Genomic DNA, 13420 nt, shown 5'->3' with positions numbered 1-13420 from the left:
CAATGACAGCACCGTTAGGGATAGTTTCTGCTAAATTACTAGTTAGCAACTTCACTAGCGGTAAATGCTAGCTAGTTAGCATTAGCTGCTAAGAGTGCTAGCTAGCAACCTTACTACCAGATCGTCTGAGGTAAAATACATTAAAAAGATAACGTAACATTGCAGTTGTAAATGTTTCCACTAGTGACTGATAGGTTTAGAGGTAATGTCACTTTATAGCCTTTTACATTAGCATTTTATGTCATTTTACCTTTATTTAACTAGACAAGTCAGTTAGGAACAAATTCTTATTTTCAATGACGGCCTAGGAACAGCAGGTTAACTGCCTTGTTCACGGGCAGAACGACAGGTTTTTACCTTGTCAGCTCAGGGATTTGAACTTCCAACCTTTCGGTTACTAGTCCAACGCTCTAACCACTAGGCTACCTGCTGCCCCAATACAGCTAGATAATACAGATAATACAGCTACGTTTTTGAGAGAGCTTTTCAACTGGCATCTGTCCCCCTGTTTTCAGTCACAGGTGGGGACTGGATTAGGTGTGAGCAGTGCAGGACGTGGGCTCGTGTTGTGTTCACATTTTTACTGGGGACAGCTTTATTTGTGACCTATGTACGAATTAGAATCGTCCAATAGCAGAGCATAAGAGAGTTGCCACATCAATGTTACACTGAGTTTATTAAGTTATTGTTATTAAATGTTATTCCAATGTTAAATTCCAATTAATATTTTTTTTGTATGAATTTAAAAACAACTATTGAAAACCTTTTGCTCCTGAATGTAATTTTAAAGACTGTTGGGATTTAAAATCTTACATTATTCAAATAATATTTAGTACAATTGTACATACAGTAAAGGATTGTATGGAAAAGGGCCAACAAAGAAAGAACAAAGGAAATGAATGTGCAGGTGAGTTAAAAAGAGGGACTTTACATCAGATCTCCTCATAGTGCGGATATTAATGGTGACATGTGCAACACCCCCCCCCCATATTTTATTTAAATCATTAAAATAAGACAACTAGACTTATCATTTAAGTATTACTTACTAATTAATGACTAAATAAAAGTGATATAAATGGATTTTAGCACACTTGTGTGAACCCCTATGCCATGACTGTCACGTCCTGACCATAGAAAGCTTTTATTTTTCTATGGTAGAGTAGGTCAGGGCGTGACAGAGGGTTTTGTCTAGTTTATTTATGTCTCTGTAGGTTCTAGTTTCTTTTTTCTATGTTTTTTGTTGTTGTCTAGTTTATGTATTTCTATGTGGGGTTCTAGTTGTTGTATTTCTATGTTGGGGTTTATCTCCATTTAGAGGCAGCTGGTCATCGTTGTCTCTAATTGGGGATCATATTTAAGTTGTTCTTTCTCCCACTAGGAGTTGTGGGAGATTATTTTGAGTAAGTGTATGTTGCACCTCTTCGTCACGGTTTGTTTTGTTCATTAGTTTATTTGTATGTCTTGCATAGTTTCACAGTTATAATAAAATGTGGAACGATACACACGCTGCGCTTTGGTCCTATTCTTCAGACAGCCGTGACAGAATCTCCCACCACCAACGGACCAAGCAGCGTGGTCAGGAGGACTGGACCTGGGAGGAAATCCTGGATGGGGCAGGACCCTGGACAAGGCCCGGGGAGTATCGCCGTCCAAAGGAGGAGATTGAAGCAGTGAGAGCAGAACGGCGATATTACGAGGCGTTATACCATCAAGGCAAGCAGGCGGAGACAGCGAGAGAAGAACGGCGACGCTACAAGGAACTAGCATGGCAACAACGCAAGCCCAAGAAGCAACCTCAAATATTTTTTTTTTGGGGGGGGGCACATGGGTTGGTCGGCGAGGCCGAGGGACGAGTCGGAGAGCAAAGAGGAATATTGGGGTGAGTCAGAGTCCGTTGAGGGAATTGTCAGATAAATTGGAGGAGAGTGAAGAGAGAGAGCTGTTGGTTTGGCATAGTATACACGGCATTCGCCCTGAGGAGCGTGTTAGTCGTCCAATGCCACCTGTGTCAGCTTCCCGTACTCATCCTGAGAAGTGTGTTAAAGTTCCGGTACAATTGAGGCCGGCTATACACACCAGGTCTCCAGTGCGCCTTCACAGCCCAGTAAGTCCCGTGCCTCCTCCTCGCACTGAAGTGCGTGTCACCAGTCTGGGGCCACCTGTCCCGGCTCCACGCACTAGGCCTTCAGTGAGTCTCTCCAGTCCGGTGTGTCCTGTTCCTGCTCCCCGCACTCGCCCTGAGGTGCGTGTTACCAGTCTGGCGCCACCTGTGCCAGCCCCACGCATCAGGCCTCCAGTGCGCATTCCCAGTCCAGGGCTTCCGGCGACAGTTCCCAGTCCAGGGCTTCCGGCGACAGTTCCCAGTCCAGGGCTTCCGGCGACAGTTCCCAGTCCGGAGCCTCCTGAGACGGCCCGCGGTCCGGAGCCTCCTGAGACGGCCCGCGGTCCGGAGCATCCTGAGACGGCCCGCGGTCCGGAGCCTCTGGCGACGATCCGCGGTCCGGTGACACGAAAGCGGAGGGATCAGCTGGCAGAGCAGGGGCTATGCCCCGAACCGGAGCCGCCTCCTATGCTGGCGGATAAGCAGGATGTGAAGGTTCTTCATCCCGCACCAGAACCGCCTCCGATGCAGGAGGATCCGCAGGATGTGAAGGTTCTTCGTCCTGCACACGAGCCGCCACCGACATTAGACACCCACCCTAACCCTCCCTGTTTTTGTTGTTGTTTGGGGTTGTGCATTTGGAGTCCGCACCTTTGGGGGGGGTACTGTCACGTCCTGACCATAGAAAGCTTTTATTTTTCTATGGTAGAGTAGGTCAGAGCGTGACAGAGGTTTTGTCTAGTTTATTTATGTCTATGTTGGTTCTAGTTTCTTTGTTGGGGTTTTGTCTAGTTTATGTATTTCTATGTGGGGTTCTAGTTGTTGTATTTCTATTTTTGGGGGGGGATGATCTCCAATTAGAGGCAGCTGGTCATCGTTGTCTCTAATTGGGGATCATATTTAAGTTGTTGTTTCTCCCACTAGGAGTTGTGGGAGATTATTTTGAGTTAGTGTATGTTGCACCTCTTCGTCACGGTTTGTTGTTTTGTTCATTAGTTTATTTGTATGTCTTGCATAGTTTCACAGTTATAATAAAATGTGGAACGATACACACACTGCGCTTTGGTCCCATTCTTCAGACAGACGTGACAATGACCTTCTACATCTCTAATGCCAAGAGTCTTCAGAGCTGTCATCCAGGCAAAGGGTGGCTACTTTGAAGAATCTCAAATATAAAATATATTTTCATTTGTTTAATAACACTTTCTTTTGGTTACTACATGATTCCATGTGTGTTATTTCATACTTTTGATGTCTTCTATTATTCTACAATATAGAAAATAGTAACAATAAAGAAAAAACCTTGAATCCAAACTTTTGACTGGTACTGTATGTACACACACACACACACACACACACACGTATATACACACCTGCTCCCAAATGGCAGAGAACCAGGAATGTGTTTCCAGAAAAGACCTGATTCAACAAGACCTGAGACATGTAATTACAACCACCGCCTCCACACACACACACACACACGTTTTGGCCATTTCTCATACTTCTGCTCAGAAGCGTTGCCGTGTGTGTGTGTGTGTGTGTGTGTGTGTGTGATCTATGCCATGCCCCAGGGTAAGGTTTTTCTCCCGTCTCAGCGTTTCTCCAGTCTTTCATGTCTCCCTCTGTTCACTCCTCCGCTCCCTCCTCCGCTCTCTCCCTCTCTTTATCTGTGAGCTCAGATAAGGGTAGGAGAAGGGACACATACACACACACACACACACTCTCTCTTCTCCCTCTTCCCCCCCGTCTCTCCTCTCCCTCCCCCCGTCTCTCCTCTCCCTATCCCCCCCGTCTCTCCTCTCCCTATCCCCCCCGTCTCTCCTCTCCCTATCCCCCCGTCTCTCCTCTCCCTATCTGCCACCGTCTCTCCTCTCCCTCTCCCCCGTCTCTCCTCTCCGACTTCCCGTCTCTCCTCTCCCTCCACTAGGTGGCAGTACTACCTAAAAGTAAGATGACCAGAACTCAGTCTGAATGACTTGATGGATGGTAGAGACATAGGAATAGATATAATAGATAGGATCAATGCCATACAGTTGGTGTCATCTAGAGTAAATTCTATTCTATTCACTTGGTGGATGATACATACATAGAAATAGGTAGAATGGATAGGATCAATGCCATACAGTTGGTGTCATCTAGAGTAAATTCTATTCACTTGGTGAATGATACATACATAGAAATAGGTAGAATAGATAGGATCAATGCCATACAGTTGGTGTCATCTAGAGTAAATTCTATTATATTCACTTGGTGAATGATACATACATATAAATAGGTAGAATAGATAGGATCAATGCCATACAGTTGGTGTCATCTAGAGTAAATTAAATTATTATATTCACTTCATGGATGGTGCAGACATAGAAATATGTAGAATAGATAGGATCAATGCTATACAGTTGGTGTAATTATCTATATTATATTATATTCACTTGATGCATGGTACAGACATATAAATAGGTAGAATAGATAGGATCAATGCTATACAGTTGGTGTCATTATCTAGAGTATATTCACTCCTATCCACTTGCTGCATGGTAGGCCTACAGACATATCAAATCAAATCAAAGTTTATTTGTCACGTGCGCCGAATACAACAGGTGTAGACCTTACAGTGAAATGCTTATTTACAGGCTCTAACCAATAGTACAAAAACGTTATTAGGTGAACAATAGGTAGTTAAAGAAATAAAAACAACAGTAAAAAGAGTGAAAAATTACAGCAGCGAGGCTATATACAGTAGCATACAGACACGGGTTAGTCAGGCTGATTGAGGTAGTATGTACATGTAGGTATGGTTAAAGTGACTATGCATATATGATAAACAGAGAGTAGCAGTAGTGTAAAAAGAGGGGGGGAGCTCACAATGCAGATAGTCCGGTTAGCCAATGTGCGGGAGCACTGGTTGGTTGGTCCAATTGAGGTAGTATGTATATGAATGTATAGTTATAGTGACTGTGCATATATGATAAACAGAGAGTAGCAGCAGCCTTTTTGTCCTAGACTTGGCACTCCGGTACCGCTTGCCATGCGGTAGTAAAGAGAACAGTCTATGACTGGGGTGGCTGGGGTTTTTGACAATTTTTAGGGCCTTCCTCTGACACCGCCTGGTATAGAGGTCCTGGATGGCAGGCAGCTTTGCCCCAGTGATGTACTGGGCCGTACGCACTACCCTCTGTATGCCTTGAGGTCAGAGGCCGAGCAATTGCCGTACCAGGCAGTGATACAACCGGTCAGGATGCTCTCGATGTTGCAGCTGTAGAACCTTTTGAGGATCTCAGGACCCATGCCAAATCTTTTTTGTTTCCTGAGGGGGAGTTGGCCTTGTCGTGCCCTCTTCACGACTGTCTTGGTGTGTTTGGACCATGTTAGTTTGTTGGTGATGTGGACACTGGAAATAGACTGTAAATAATGTCCCCGGTCTCATGTCTAGTCTACTCTATTGCATTCCCTTTCAAGCCTGTTATCAAAGTGTACATTATCTATTGTCACAGACCCCAGGTTGACGCACATATAACATCTCCACACTGCTTCTTTACCTGACACGAGATTCATCCCAAAATCACAATCCTAACAATGGCTAATTCCCCCCCATTTCCCTTCCTTATCGCCAATATGCAGAAAGTGCTGTCTCCACTTGGACTCCTTGACAAAGTGCTGTCTCCAGTTGGACACCTTGACAAAGTGCTGTCTCCACTTGGACTCCTTGACCAAAGTGCTGTCTCCAGTTGGACACCTTGACAAAGTGCTGTCTCCAGTTGGACACCTTGACCAAAGTACTGTCTCCACTTGGACTCCTTGACCAAAGTACTGTCCCCAGTTTGACACCTTGACCAAAGTGCTGTCTCCAGTTGGACACCTTGACAAAGTGCTGTCTCCAGTTGGACACCTTGACCAAAGTGCTGTCTCCACTTGGACTCCTTGACCAAAGTACTGTCTCCAGTTGGACACCTTGACCAAAGTACTGTCTCCACTTGGACTCCTTGACCAAAGTACTGTCTCCAGTTGGACACCTTGACCAAAGTGCTGTCTCCAGTTGGACACCTTGACCAAAGTACGGTCTCCAGTTAGGCACAACTTATTCTGTCAAACAAGGGATAGTACTAGTTTCCCCCTAGAGAGAACAACCCTGCTTTATTTAACGTCTCCTCAACAAACAATGCAACCTGGTCTCAGAGCATTTCATATTATTCTTTACGTAAAAACGAGACACTCCATTTAGTATGATACGTTATGTTTAGCAACTTTAGCAACTTTTCAACTACTTACTACTTTTTTTGCTACTTTTAAACTACTTGACATGTTAGCTAACCCTTCCCCTAAACCTAACCTTGACCCTTTTAACTAACCTTAACTTTAACCATTTAACCTAACCCTAGCCTAGCTAACGTTAGCGAGCTAGCTAACATTAGCCAAATACCTACAATTTGTAACATATCATATGTTTTTTTCAGCTTTGTTACCCAAGTTCTGCAATTCGTAACATAACATAATACTAATTGCAATTCGTGAACTATCATACGTGTTTTGTAATTTCGTAACATATTGTATGTTTTTCAAATTCGTAACATTATAATGAAAATTGTAATTTGTAAAATATCATACTAAATGGGTGATGGACATCCACAAAATAATACATACATAACATATCATACAAAAGAGACTATCTCGGATTTGCGTAAATAATAATACGAAATGCTCTGAGACCAGGTTGAACAAAGACACCACGAGAAGTGTACAGCTACAGAAGACATCAGTAACGAAGTAACGGATGTAAAAAAAAGACTGGTGTCATTTCGTGTGTACCGATCTTATTGGTAGATACGTTTATTTCCTGCTCAGAGAGAGTGAGAGATAGAGACGCAAGAGAAATAGTTTTATTTCTGCGCAAGTAAAGTTTTACAGAACAATTGTCCTTTGCTAAAAAGGTAAGAGTAATCATTTATCATCTAATGCAAGAGTATAATGTTGTGTTTGTTGTTTTGCGTGTAGGTTTGATGAGTTTCCGTGGTAAATTGTCGGGTGATTGACGCAGTTGCAGAGAGATTTGGTCATTTCATGCGCGTTGATTGTCTATAGATGATTTTGCGCGCATTGATAAAGATGAGGGAAAGCACCTGACATCAAAAAGCCTGCCGTGGGCCTATCTGTAAACAGTTTTTGTACTTTTGAAAGACATCAGATACAGAAAACTTTTTGGGAAGGAGCTAGGCCTACACTAGTCTACACAGTGACCCCTTTTTAAATGTTGCTCTAAATTATAGCAAACGTTCTCCCCTACTTATTAAGTGTAGGCCTACACTCATCTCTCTATTGAGGTCAGGCTTAGGTAGTGATTTAGGTGGAGGAACAAGTAGAGTCTGAACCAGAGACTGTCAGCAGACCCTGCCTTGCTCTAATGGCTAGTGATGAGTCGTTCGCGAACGAACGGAAAAACAACGTCTTTCTGCAAATAAATTACAAAATGATTCTCTGAAGAGGGTGAATCCCCAGTGCAGGAACATTAAATAGTGTGGAGAGTTTATCAATCTGGTCCACAATGATATTTTCAGTAAAGGCCATCTAATAATTTGGGCAGCTAAAAATTGATTTCAACGCGCATTTCCCCATCTGACATAATGGTAGCCTCCCTTTTTGGCTTTACATTGGAGATTTTCATTTTTTTTCTTGGTTCTTGATCGATTATTGATCCGTTTGAGACCCATTCCTACACATTTAACCAGCACCCTAGATTGGTCCCATCCCTACACGTTTAAACAGCACCCTAGATTGGTCCCATCCCTAGATGTTTAACCAGCACCCTAGATTGGTCCCATCCCTACACGTTTAAACAGCACCCTAGATTGGTCCCATCCCTACACGTTTAAACAGCACCCTAGATTGGTCCCATCCCTAGATGTTTAACCAGCACCCTAGATTGGTCCCATCCCTACACGTTTAAACAGCACCCTAGATTGGTCCCATCCCTACACGTTTAAACAGCACCCTAGATTGGTCCCATCCCTACACGTTTAAACAGCACCCTAGATTGGTCCCATCCCTAGATGTTTAACCAGCACCCTAGATTGGTCCCATCCCTACACGTTTAAACAGCACCCTAGATTGGTCCCATCCCCACGTAGATGTTTAACCAGCACTCTAGATGGGACCCATCCCTACGTAGGTGTTTAAACAGCACCCTGGATGGGTCCCATCCTGATGTAGGTGTTTAACCAGCACCCTAGATGGGTCCCATCCCCACGTAGGTGTTTAACCAGCACCCTAGATGGGTCCCATCCCTACAGAAGTGTTTAACCAGCACCCTAGATGGGTCTCATCCCTACGTAGGTGTTTAACCAGCACCCTAGATGGGTCCCATCCCTACAGAAGTGTTTAACCAGCACCCTAGATTGGTCCCATTCCTACATAGGTGTTTAACCAGCACCCTAGATGGGTCCCATCCCTACGTAGGTGTTTAACCAGCACCCTAAATGGGTCCCATTCCTATGTAGGTGTTTAACCAGCACCGTAGATTGGTCCCATCCCTACGTAGGTGTTTAACCTGTTAGGGCTAGGGGGCAGTATTTTCACGGCCGGATAAAGAACATACCCGATTTAAACTAGTTACTACTCTTACCCAGAAACGAGAATATGCATATAATTAGCAGATTTGGATAAAAAACACTCTAAAGTTTCTAAAACTGTTTGAATGGTGTCTGTGAGTATAACAGAACTCATATGGCAGGCCAAAACCTGAGAAGATTCCATGCAGGAAGTGCCCTGTCTGACAATTTGTTGTCCTTCTAGGGCATCTCTATCAAAAATACAGCATCTCTGCTGCTAACGTGACATTTTCTAAGGCTTCCATTGGCTCTCAGAAGGCGCCAGAAAGTGGAATGAGAGCTCTGCAGTCTCTGGGCAAAAAAAGCAGGAGTTTTTGTGAGTGGTCAGGCAGGGAACACTGACACTGGAGTGCGCGTGCACAAGAGGACTCCATGTTTTTCTTTCTCTCTTTGAACGAATACAACGTCGCCCGGTTGGAATATTATCGCTATTTTACGAGAAAAATTGCATAAAAATTTATTTTAAACAGCGTTTGACATGCTTCGACGTAAGGTAATGGAATATTTAGATTTTTTTTGTCACGAAATGCGCCCGCGCGTCACCCTTCGGATACTGACCTCAACGCACGAACAAAACGGAGCTATTTCAATATAACTATGGATTATTTCGAACCAAAACAACATTTGTTGTTGAAGTAGAAGTCCTGGGAGTGCATTCTGACGAAGAACAGCAAAAGGTAATCCAATTTTTCTTCTCCCAAATAATCCATCGTTATGTTCCATCAGCGACGTTTTGTTCGTGCATTCTAGACACTATCAGAATGGTAAATCACGGTCGCCGCATGGCGCATAACGTGACAAAAAAATTCTGAATATTCCATTACCGTACTTCGAAGCATGTCAACCGCTGTTTAAAATCAATTTTTATGCAATTTATCTCGTAGAAAAGCGATAATATTCCGACCGGGAATCTGCGTGTCTGTAAACTGAGGGAAAAACCGAAAGGCGGGGGCGGGCAGGTCACGTCTTTTGTCTGCTGATAGACCACTTAGCAAAAGCTCTCGTGTGTTTCAGCCAGGGCTTTGAATTACGTCATTCAGGTTTTTCCCGGGCTCTGAGAGCCCATTGGAGACGTGGGAAGTGTCACGTAACAGCAGAGATCCTGAGTTTTTGGAAGAGATGTCAAAGAAAGCAAATAAATGGTCAAACAGGCCACTTCCTGTAAAGGAATCTCTCAGGTTTTTGCCTGCCAAATGAGTTCTGTTATACTCACAGACACCATTCAAACAGTTTTAGAAACTTTAGGGTGTTTTCTATCCATATATAATAAGTATATGCATATTCTAGTTACTGGGTAGGATTAGTAACCAGATTAAATCGGGTACGTTTTTTATCCGGCCGTGTAAATACTGCCCCCTAGCCCCAACAGGTTAACGAGAGTCTTGTCTTTAAAATGGTGTAAAATAGTCATATGTTTGAGAAATTGAAGTTATAGCATTTATGAGGTATTTGTATTTCGCGCCACACGATTCCACTGGCTGTTGACTAGGTGGGACGCAAACGTCCCACCTTGCCCAGGGAGGTTAAACAGCACCCTAGATGGGTGCCATCCCTACGTAGGTGTTTAACCAGCACCCAGGCCTAGAGGGCATTAACCTCTCTGGGGTATGTGGGACGCTACAAACATACAACTATTATATCCCATTTTAAAGATACAGTTCTCGTTAATCCAACCACATTGTCCGATTTCAAAAAGGCTTTATGGTGAAAGCATAACATTAGATTATGTGAGGACAGCGCCGAGACAAGAAAAACCACACAGCCATTTTCCAAGCAAGGAGAGGCGTCACAAAAACCAGAAACAGAGCTAAAATGAATCACTAACCTTTGATGATCTTCATCAGATGGCACTCATAGGACTTCATGTTACACAATACATGTATGTTTTGCTCGATTAAGTTCATATTTATATCCAAAAACCCCATTTTACATTGGCGTGTAATGTTCAGAAATGTTTTGCTTCCCAAAACTTCCGGTGAATTAGCACATCAATTTACAGAAACATTCATCATAAACGTTGATAAAATATTCAACAGTTATTCAAAGAATTATAGATACACTTCTCCTTAATGCAACCACTGTGTCAGATTTCAAAAAAGCAAATTTTACAATAATCTGAGTACAGCGCTCAGATATCAAAACAAGCCATACAGATACCCGCCATTTTGGAGTCAACAGAAATGACAAAAATTACATTATAAATATTCACTTACCTTTGATGATCTTCATCGGTATGCAGTCCCAGGAATCCAAGTTCCAGAATAAATGTTTGTTTTGTTCGATAAAGTTCATCTTTATGTCAAAATTCCTCCATTTTGTTCGCGTGTTAGGTTCACTATTCCAAATGCAAGGCCCCCTACCCTAGAGAAGTTAAAACTGACATCAGCACTCTGCCTGCATCCTAAGGGAATAGGGTGAAAAAGTAGTACACTATATAGGGAATAGGGTGACAAAGTAGTGCACTATACAGGGAATAGGGTGCCAAAGTAGTGCTCTAAAAAGGGAATAGGTTGCCATTTAGGGCACGGCCTCTGACCACCGCCTGAGTGTAGACACAGATAGATTAAACAGATTGGCTTTAAAGCAAATATTCACCATCATTAAATATTGATTCATAGGGACTATTTATTATTCATCTGAATAATCTTACATTATTGATGTTGAACGCTGGTCAGAAATATCAGGTTGGCGAGATCTGCGCTCCAAATGGCATTCTGTTCCCTATATAGTGCACTACTTTTGACCTGGTTCCATAGGATCCTGCATCTGGTCAAAAGTAGTTCACAATATAGAGGAATAGCAGGATCGAATTTTGGGACACATTTCATCGCTGGAAGTGTGGAGGGAGTAATATGAAGTAGCTCCTAGATACACTGATCTAAGGTCAGTTTTATGTTCTGTCCTCTAATGGTTCAGGTTAGTATTGGGGGGAGGGGAAGCTGATCCTAGATCTCTAGTTCAGGTTAGTATTGGGGGGAGGGGATGCTGATCCTAGATCTCTAGTTCAGGTTAGTATTGGTGGGAGGGGATGCTGATCCTAGATCTATAGTTCAGGTTAGTATTGGGGGGAGGGGAAGCTGATCCTAGATCTCTAGTTCAGGTTAGTATTGGGGGGAGGGGATGCTGATCCTAGATCTGTAGTTCAGGTTAGTATTGGGGGGAGGGGAAGCTGATCCTAGATCTCTAGTTCAGGTTAGTATTGGGGGGAGGGGATGCTGATCTTAGATCTGTAGTTCAGGTTAGTATTGGGGGGAGGGGATGCTGATCCTAGATCTCTAGTTCAGGTTAGTATTGGGGGGGAGGGGAAGCTGATCCTAGATCTCTAGTTCAGGTTAGTATTGGGGGGAGGGGATGCTGATCCTAGATCTGTAGTTCAGGTTAGTATTGAGGGGATGCTGATCCTAGATCTCTAGTTCAGGTTAGTATTGGGGGGGAGGGGATGCTGATCCTAGATCTATAGTTCAGGTTAGTATTGGGGGGGGAGGGGATGCTGATCTTAGATCTGTGGTTCAGGTTAGTATTGGGGGGGAGGGGAAGCTGATCCTAGATCTCTACTTCAGGTTAGTATTGGGGGGAGGGGATGCTGATCCTAGATCTCTAGTTCAGGTTAGTATTGAGGGGATGCTGATCCTAGATCTCTAGTTCAGGTTAGTATTGGGGGGGAGGGGATGCTGATCCTAGATCTCTAGTTCAGGTTAGTATTGGGGGGGGAGGGGAAGCTGATCCTAGATCTCTAGTTCAGGTTAGTATTGGGGGGAGGGGATGCTGATCCTAGATCTGTAGTTCAGGTTAGTATTGGGGGGGAGGGGATGCTGATCTTAGATCTGTAGTTCAGGTTAGTATTGGGGGGGAGGGGAAGCTGATCTTAGATCTCTAGTTCAGGTTAGTATTGGGGGGAGGGGATGCTGATCTTAGATCTCTAGTTCAGGTTAGTATTGGAGGGGAGGGGAGGCTGATCCTAGAGCTGTAGTTCTGGTTAGTATTGGGGGGAAGCTGATCCTAGAGCTGTAGTTCAGCTGATCCTAGAGTTGATAATAAATGATCATCTTACTATGATAAGTATATATAATAACTAATAACTTATTATATCCAGTAATAATACGTTAGTCTTTTCTGTTGGCAGTTGGTATGAAACTACAAGTTAATATTGTTGATCAACCCATTGTTGAGAAATGTTGGTCTGTCTTCCTCTTTTGAGTCAGCATGAGTGTGCGTGACTGCGTGTGTGTGTGTGTGCCTGCGTGTGCCTGCGTGTGTGTGTGTGTGCGTGCATGTGTGTGCGTGCCTGCCTGTGTGCGTGCGTGTGTGCCTGCGTGCGTGTGTGTGTGTGTGCCTGTGTGTGTGCGTGTGTCTGCATGTGTGTGTGTGCGCATGTGTGTGCGTGCCGGCGTGTGTGTGCCTGCGTGTGTGTATGTGCCTGCATGTGTGTGTGTGTGTGTGCCTGCGTGCGTTTGTGAGAGAGAATACACCATATTATTTGTTAAATCTGTGTGTGTGTCTTCCGCTCCTTTTGAGAATCTTTTTTTGGCATCTTCATTTCCTCCTGAACTGTAGCTAACAGAAGAACAAGTCAGATCAGCTTCTCACTCTCTCACCATCCTCACTGAACAGGCCTACAAACAGACTTACAGTCCTGGAGAATTATTGTTCTCCATCCATTAGGTGTGTGTTTGTCTTAATATGACCCGCCTCACATCCCTCTATACCAGCCCCTAAT

At 43.8% G+C, this 13420-nt stretch overlaps 1 protein-coding gene across 1 annotated transcript in view; it reads left to right on the top strand.

Annotated features, from left to right (window-relative positions):
• The first annotated feature begins 6872 nt into the window (after nucleotides 1-6872).
• Nucleotides 6873-13420, top strand: part of arhgdig (Rho GDP dissociation inhibitor (GDI) gamma) — a 53041-nt gene continuing 46493 nt past the window's right edge. Inside the window, exon 1 of the mRNA XM_029776262.1 lies at nucleotides 6873-7029. The gene's annotated coding sequence lies outside the window, so the exon portion shown is untranslated. The remainder of the gene's footprint in view (nucleotides 7030-13420) is intronic.

This window comes from Salmo trutta, chromosome 1 (genome assembly GCF_901001165.1).
Source record: "Salmo trutta chromosome 1, fSalTru1.1, whole genome shotgun sequence".
NCBI lineage: Eukaryota > Metazoa > Chordata > Actinopteri > Salmoniformes > Salmonidae > Salmo > Salmo trutta.
This window is presented reverse-complemented; position numbering and strand designations above follow the sequence as displayed.